Below are 8,064 nucleotides of genomic sequence, written 5' to 3'. Positions count from 1 at the left end.
CTGCTGGGAGATCAGGAGTAGAGAAGCATCAAGGTCTCCTTTGATACTACAGAGAAGAGGAGGGAGGGGAAATCGAAGAACCTTTGATAAGCAGGACATCAAAATGATCCCCCTTTCCTGCCCTTTGGAGTCAGGAGGAGTCAGACTGTTGGCTATACTATGCACAAGGTTTGAGCCAGAATTTTCTGAGAAATTCAAAACAGCAAAACCCTGGTTCCTTAAAAAAAAAAAAAAAAAAAAAAAAAAAAACACTTGATATGGGATTAATTGTTCATTTTTACTGGTGCAATAAGGCTGACACCTTCTTAAATACCAAAGCTACTATATGGTATTATAATATATATATATTACATAATATATATATATATATATTATAAATAAATAAATAGAAACCCTAAGTTTGGTCTTTTCCTGCAAAAGTTCTAGACCCTCTCAAGAGGTAAGTAGTCATCCAGCTATCTTCCCGCCATTGAAAAGTCCCAAGCCAGTACGCAGACTGGAAATTTAGTCTTCAGATTTTAAAGCAGACCGGTCCACCTGACCATATCATTTTTAGTTTGACCTTTGGTTCCACTTTAAATTTATAAAATTATATATATATATTTTTTAAACAGCTTCAGGAAAGAGTGGAAGTGTCAAAGTGCTGTTAATAGCTCTAAGCTTTTGCTGTACTGCTGTTCCTCACAATGTCTGGCTAATCTGCCATCTTTCAACCCAACACCAGATGTTGCTCAGCCTAGTTCAGCGGTAGCAGAGATGCAGCACGTATCATCCTGTGGTTCCTGTTGCTTGAAGCTAGTAAGCCATCCATAAGTGCAACAATTACCTTGTCTTTGGCTGCCCTCCTTGACTGCTAGAAATACATTAATACGTCTCTAAGAATAATATTAAGTAACATGATGTGCTGGTATAAAGCCATCCAGATGGTTTCAAACACAAATCAAAGATCACAAGAAGTAATAAAGACAGAAACAATTCAGTGGTCCCCAACGCCCAGTAAACACATTTCTGAGAATGGTTTTTGCCACTTAATGTTAAGATCAGCCAAGGAAATGTGGTATGACTGTTTTGATTAGTTTAAGTTATCCAAGCAAGTAATAATTGTGCCTAAGTATTTATTCTGGGACAACATAAGCCAACATCTTCCAAATCTCCTAGTTGTCCTTCAAAGCTGGTTGCCAGTCTCCATAAAAATAATAATAATAAATAAATAAACAAGAAAAGAATAAAGGCCCTGTTACTTCTGAACCTGCTTTACCTGCTTTAAGCTCATCAATGTTCAAAGCCTTTGAAGATGTCCCACTGCACATGAGAATTTTTGTATTCCTCCTGATGCAAAGAGCTGCCACATCTACTTCCATAAAAGCCAAAACCAAGATTAAAATGGCAGACTCAAGCACTGAAAAATAGGAAGCCCTTATCTAAAACATGTCCGTGCTTGGGGAAAATAAATAATTAAATAAATACATCCTATATTCCACAGGGCAACTGAAGAGGTTTTAAAGTTTCAGACTTCAAAACCAGAAGTGCTGAAACTTTGTTCTGAAACCCCTGTTTAGGTATTCAAAGTGAAGTACTCAGCTGGAAAACACTGAAATGCAACCAATTTTGCAACAGTATTTGTCAAGCTCTTATACTACACTCGGGGCTGTTGAAACCATGCCTCAGGGAAGGCTCCATACCAGCTCATAGATCAGGACCCAGGCCGGAGCCCTGTGGATGAGCAGGAGCATCAGAAGATTCATATCCCAAAGGAGACCACAGCTGCCCGCTCCAGAGTGGGGTTTACCAGCGGGGGGGGAAAACCGTGACTGCCGTAAAATTAAACCAACACTGCCCTCGAGTGTTGGAAATTGAAATCACATCTGGGTTAATATGGTCCCGCCTCTCCATGCACTCCACTCCAGATACCCGTTTTGGCTGGATGATGGCAACGACTGAAAGGTAAAAATAACTAAATAAAATTAAAATAAAATAAAATAAAATAAAATAAAATAAAATAAAATAAAATAAAATAAAATAAAATAAAATAAAATAAAATAAAATAAAATAAAATAAAATAAAATAATAAAATAAAATAAAATAAAATAAAATAAAATAAAATAAAATAAAATAAAATAAAATAAAATAAAATAAAATAAATAATAAAATTAAATTCCAATAAATAACAATAAAATAAGACAAATTCAAAAGATATAATGAGGAGGAAATGATGAAGGCCAAAGGTGCACTGAGAGCTTACTAATTTTGTTCTTTGCAAGCTAATTTCTCATGAACCTTACCCTGATACAAGTAGGATCCCTTCCCTTCTCAGGCTGATGCTCTTGTCACTGTGCATACACACAGACTTCTTTCATAGGCTTTGCCTTCCTCTAGAACCAAACCCCAAATCTGTCTTTCTCACCTTGGGAAGATATTTGTGAGCTTCCTGGTAGCTGTTGTAGCACAGTTCACACAATGTTGATTGTTTCTCACCGTGAGGTTTGTGGGGACCATTCAGACCAAACTTTACAACTATTGCTAAAACCTTTCTTTGTCTTCATAATGGCATGAAGTGGTGGGGTGGCACAGCAGGTTTAAGAGAACTCATGGTACAAACCAAGAGTAGTACAGGAAATTAATCATCAACATGATTTTACCAAGACAAGAAAACTAGTTGCTCTACAAGGGAAAATAGTAAAAATAGAAAAAGCCTGTGTAAAGGACTGTGTAAACTTTTTTTCTGACATACCTCTTTAACACAACCTAAGGTGGTTACCTGCATGTCCCTACTGAGCTTGAGCATAGTCTGAGAAATCTCTGGTTGCTAGCAAATTACAAGGAACAAATCATTATGAATTATTACAAGTTTATAAGTCTTTTTTTTTTTTTTTTTTTTTTTAATTAAATCTTTACTGCACTGTACAGCTCTTCATGCCTCTGGGTATCTGTATAGAGGGGATTTTGTTGGTTGTCTCCGAGCGCAGAGAGAAGAGCAAATGGCAGCTTAGGCTGAGCATGAAAAGCGTGCAGCACAAAACTACTAGGTCTTTTATACATGCTCATGGCCGTTTTTTATTCTTCCAACAGAAGACAACTAAATGTTTTTGCGCTGAGAGAGTGATTTCACTGATAATGAATAACCTGTGCTGTTCTTGATTCACTTTTTCTTTTTTTCTCTTAAACCTGCATTGTACTGTACAAGTATGCATGCATCTGCATGTGCACACATACACTTTCTTTCACAAATTTCCTATAAAAAAATGTTTGAGAACTCTGTCAGCTAAAAAGCATTACTGTGGAACCTGCACCAAGGGCTTTTGCACATATTGTAATCTTATCTAAAAACTGAGAAGTAGGTCTTGACATATAAAGTATTTAAAGCACAGATAGACACCAGCTCACCGTGCTGGGAGGCAGAGGTGCTTCTCATACCTTTGTCCAGGATCAGCCAGGGATGGGCTGAAAGTTTTTAAAGAGTTGCTTGTTTTTTGTTTGTTTGTTTGTTTTTGTTTGTTTGTTTGTTTGTTTGTTTGTTTAACCTTGGAATCTTGTTCCTACATCACCAATGTTAATAAATCTTTCTCCAGGATGGATGTTGACCTGTTTGAAAAATGAAACAGAAGTCAGGCACAAGACTTGCTTAACTTCCTCCTCTATTCACTGACAACAAATGGAATATGGGAGACACCAGGAAGCTTTGGGCTTTCTCCACTGAGGAGGAACTTCTCATGCAGCTATCTTCTAGCCATGTGCAGAGGTGAGAGCAAGGAAGATCAAGAAATGGGAAAAGGCAGTCCAAACAAAGCTTTAAGTGACAGCACTATTAACTAGAAGGCCATGCAGGAGAGTGAAAATGAGCAAAACTCCAAGTCAACGTGAAGTGCCTCTAATCCCAAAACATTATTGAACTAGTGGTAACACAGGATTCTGTATCTTTGAATTTCTCTGTAGTCATTATCAGCAAAACTTCAGGGGGTGGAGAGCTGGCTTTATTATCCTCAACCATCTTGAGTACTGGCTTCTCAAAGGGTAGCTATCATCTGTTTTCTTTCATTTTATAGCAGAAGATCAGGACATCATTACACTTTCCAATTTGTATGATGGGTTAGCCTATGTTCTTGTAGAAATAAAACTAAACAGCTTCACCTGAGGTATTGTCTCAATTAGTATGTAGCATGTGCTTCACTTGAGTGAATTTTGAACGATAACGTGTTCTCTTTTAAAATTATTTTCTGTTGTTGCAGCTATGACTGCTTGCTTAACCACTATATCCATGCAAAATTAGCAAGCACATAAATAAATAAATAAATAAATGTTATTGGTCTGTCTCTGTGTTAAACGGCAAATAGGCCTATTTTTTCCTGTTATCATGCTGCAACACAAGGAGAACTTCACAATACCTAAATTCAGTTACCGCAGATTACCAGCTCTTCTATAGTCCCTGCTCTGTCACATTAATGTTCACTAGATGAGGCATAGTATCTCACAGGCAATTAAAAATACCATTTTCAGAGGAAAAACTATCATTTGGGGATGAAATGGCAGGTCAGGCAGACAACAGCAGCGCTCTGTTTGTTCTCTTCAGCGCATTTTAAATTCTGTCTCCTCTGAAGAGCTTTTAGAACACAGTCATCAACATCCCATTTTTCTCTTCATTAAAGAGTGGGATTTTCAAAAGAGCTCAGTATTGGCCTAATTCTCCTCCTACTGATCCCAAGGGTAAAACACTCAGTGATTTCAGTGGCAGGAGGGTAAAGCAAGTGCCTGTGCTTCTAAAATCCCACTGGCTGCTATTCTCTCCAGGGACAAACTGCAAGCTCTGGGGATAAGAAAACTTACTGATTAGCAGTGAAACTGCAGGGGTGCAAGGATCTACTCACTGTTCCCCCAGGGATGGGATCCCTGGCCTAAGCCAGGCCAGGAGCATCCATAAACTGAACAGACATTTTAAGGAGCAGAGCATCTATGCTGTTCTGCCCTAGCTGTCTGTGGCTGCCTGTAGTTCCTTCTGCTGAGAGCTTCCCACAAAGTACAGGTCAGATTTTCCCAATTTAGAAAAGATTTAGAAGCACAAATTCCCTATGAACCTGTAGCTGAGACTCAATGCATACATGAAGCACATTTGCAGGGCTAAGCTACCTAACTTCAAAGTGCTAGAGCTATTACATAGCTAATGTAAAATAATAGAGAGGTAGAAATTTTAGTAATGGGCCATGTGCATCTCTGGAAATAAAATCTATTCTACTTCTCTGGCGGAAGCACAAACCTCACCCAGACCTTTGATGATGCGTGCCTACTTGCATCTCAGCTACCTAAGTCATGTTGTACTTAACATGGAAACGCTGCACTGTTACCAATGATTTCACCACTTTTCCCTGAGAATTTCCCTGAGGAACTTTTGATCTGAGGAACTGCTGACCTTGCTGTGTCAAGCAGAAGACTGAACAAAGTCTGTGATTTTCCTTCCCAGGACGACCACTCCTCTGGAACTAGTCTGTCTTCTGCACCATCAAAAGCCAGTATGTTAGCACTCGATGTACCTCTACTAGCACTCACAGAACACTGTCACTAGCTACCATGTAGATGCCTTCACTGTGTAGATGTTTTAACATGTTGAAGGACTGGAGGCTGCAGGACTATGGGGATTCCTGAAAACATGTGAAAGATGACTAGGAACCAAAAGTTCACCTGTGTGACATCCCTCAAGCTGCAGGAGATCCTATATTTCATATCCATTAGGCTTCCTGCCCAAAATATATGGGAGCCCTCACATCTATTTTAAGAGAAGCACCACCTGGCAATGAAGAGTCCCATGGCTACTCAAACACCTGAAGACCTCTGGTGTTCACAGTGCATCCTCTTCTTCAAGGTAAAAGTTGTCAAATGGTAACAAAAAATAGTGAAAGTATACATATTATATGTTTATACTATATATTTACTCTATATAATATACTTATTACTATATATGTTATTATAATATATACTTATATAATTTACTATATGTTTATGTATTTACTACTTATTACTATGGCAAAATATATAAGCATATATGTAATATGTGTATATGTAAATATATATATGTATATATATGTATTATTATAGTAAAAGTATGGATGCCTCAATCCAACACTTTTCTGGCCACATTGCCAGAGTGATGGTCAGTCTGGCAGCTGGCATCATGTTCCTGCCTTTATAGCACTGCCGTTCTGACATCCTCATTCTCTATAACTCCAAAACAGGTGCAAACTGTTTATCTTCCTTACTTCCCATCACTTAACGACCTGGAATGAACCTAAGAGCTTTCAATGGACATGTCAAAACTAATTTTTTTCTCAATATCCCCCAACTTTGCGTTTCTCAAGTAAGATATGATCCTGACACACTGTGAACCCAGGACCAGTTTGTGGCTGAAAATGAGATGTTAGATCCTGAGTCTCTAACAGGGAGAATACAGGAACGTTTCTCAGAGCCCAAAAGTAAGGTTCACCGGCAGTTTCCTGAAATAAGAAATAGAAATGAGTGCTTACAAAAACCATTTACAGACATGACAATGCTGGCTCCAGTGTGACAGCTGAGCAATTACTTTGGTGATCTAGTAATGCAGGACTGAATCTTGAATTCACAATTCACATATACTTCACTGAATGTTAAGTGGAGAAGAAATATTGTCTTATCCTGGATTGTGAAGACAATCTGCAACTGAAACTTCCTTTGAGACAACTCAAATTTCAAAAGAGCAATCTAAGTCATTTCTTTGGAAGCAATGAACCAGCTCCTAAAATACCAGGCTGTAAGAGCTCTCTATGATGTTTTAAAATCAAAATAATCCCTGAGTGTTTTATACCATCAGGAGACAGAAGATAGTTACACACTGGTTGAAATTTCAAAAATTGTTCATAATTGTTCAAATAATTCCATTGGAAAAATGAGTGGTCTACAAAATGAAACTCAAAAAGGTAAATTCTGACTTGGAGAATTCCAACACTTTCCTCCAACTAAAATAAAAGTGTGATGTCTCTCTAGATGCCCTGCATACATTTAAAAACCTGAGCCATAAATAATCAGACTCATGGCCTCACACCATGATGAAATCCCACAACATCCTGTAGCAAGGAGTGTCACAGGTCCCATCCTGAACGAGCAGTTTTGTAGGAGCTCCAGTGAGCCTCTGGAAGGCTCTGGTTACAACAGCACATGTAACCTGAAATGTGATTAATTATTATATGTTATGTTAATATCATTTTTTTATTATTATTTTTCTTATTTTTTCAGCCCTAAGAGTCTCAAATTCTCATCACATGGAACATTTTTTAATGCTATTCCCAAATGTGTATATAAAGTGGAATAGAAGACATAGGAAGAAGTAAACTGACAAGCAAGCCCTTCAGCAACATGAAATGAGTAGCTGATGAGTATGATACGAGTGAAAAGAGGCAGATTTCCAGGAAGAGAGAGAATTAGAGAATACAGATGATGACAAAGTTGTGAAGAACAGAGGCAAAGACAAACTTTACAGCTGAGAAAGGTGACAAGGGGGTTGTGTTTGTGTCTTCTCTGTTTGAACGATGTCTTTGAAATGTTTCTGGTGCAGCAGACAACATTTGTCAGCCGCACAGTCACACTTTCCTTCCTCCTCATGGTCAGATTGCAGGGAGTGAGGGGACAGAGAGGGAGATGTGCACCTCCAAAACCTCTGTGTTTGCAGTGCACTAAGAGGAAGTGAGATACACAGTTTGCAGTGAGATGCACTGTTTGCACTGCTCAGTAGACATTACCACTGATTTCTCCCTTACTTCATTCCCAATGTATCAGAATGATTGTTCTTAAACATTTTCTCTCCAGTCAGGTTTCCCCTCCCCCCCCCCCCCCCCCTTTTTTAAGCTTCCTGAATTCATTTTTTCTGAGCCTTCATCTCAGCGAGGAGACATTCAACAGGGCAAACCGTTTAGTTGGTGTAAATCACTGTGCCTTCTGATCTGCACCTCCCCAAGACCAGAATACCATGTAGAGTTTTTGGATTCACTCCCGTTATTCCATATTGCTAGCATAATTTCTTCCTCGTTAAATAAAGAAGCTTCAGAT

This window comes from Aythya ferina (genome assembly GCF_964211825.1).
Source record: "Aythya ferina genome assembly, chromosome: Z".
NCBI classification, from domain to species: Eukaryota; Metazoa; Chordata; class Aves; order Anseriformes; family Anatidae; genus Aythya; species Aythya ferina.
The sequence above is the reverse complement of the archived record's forward strand: the minus strand, read 5'-3'. Positions refer to the sequence as shown.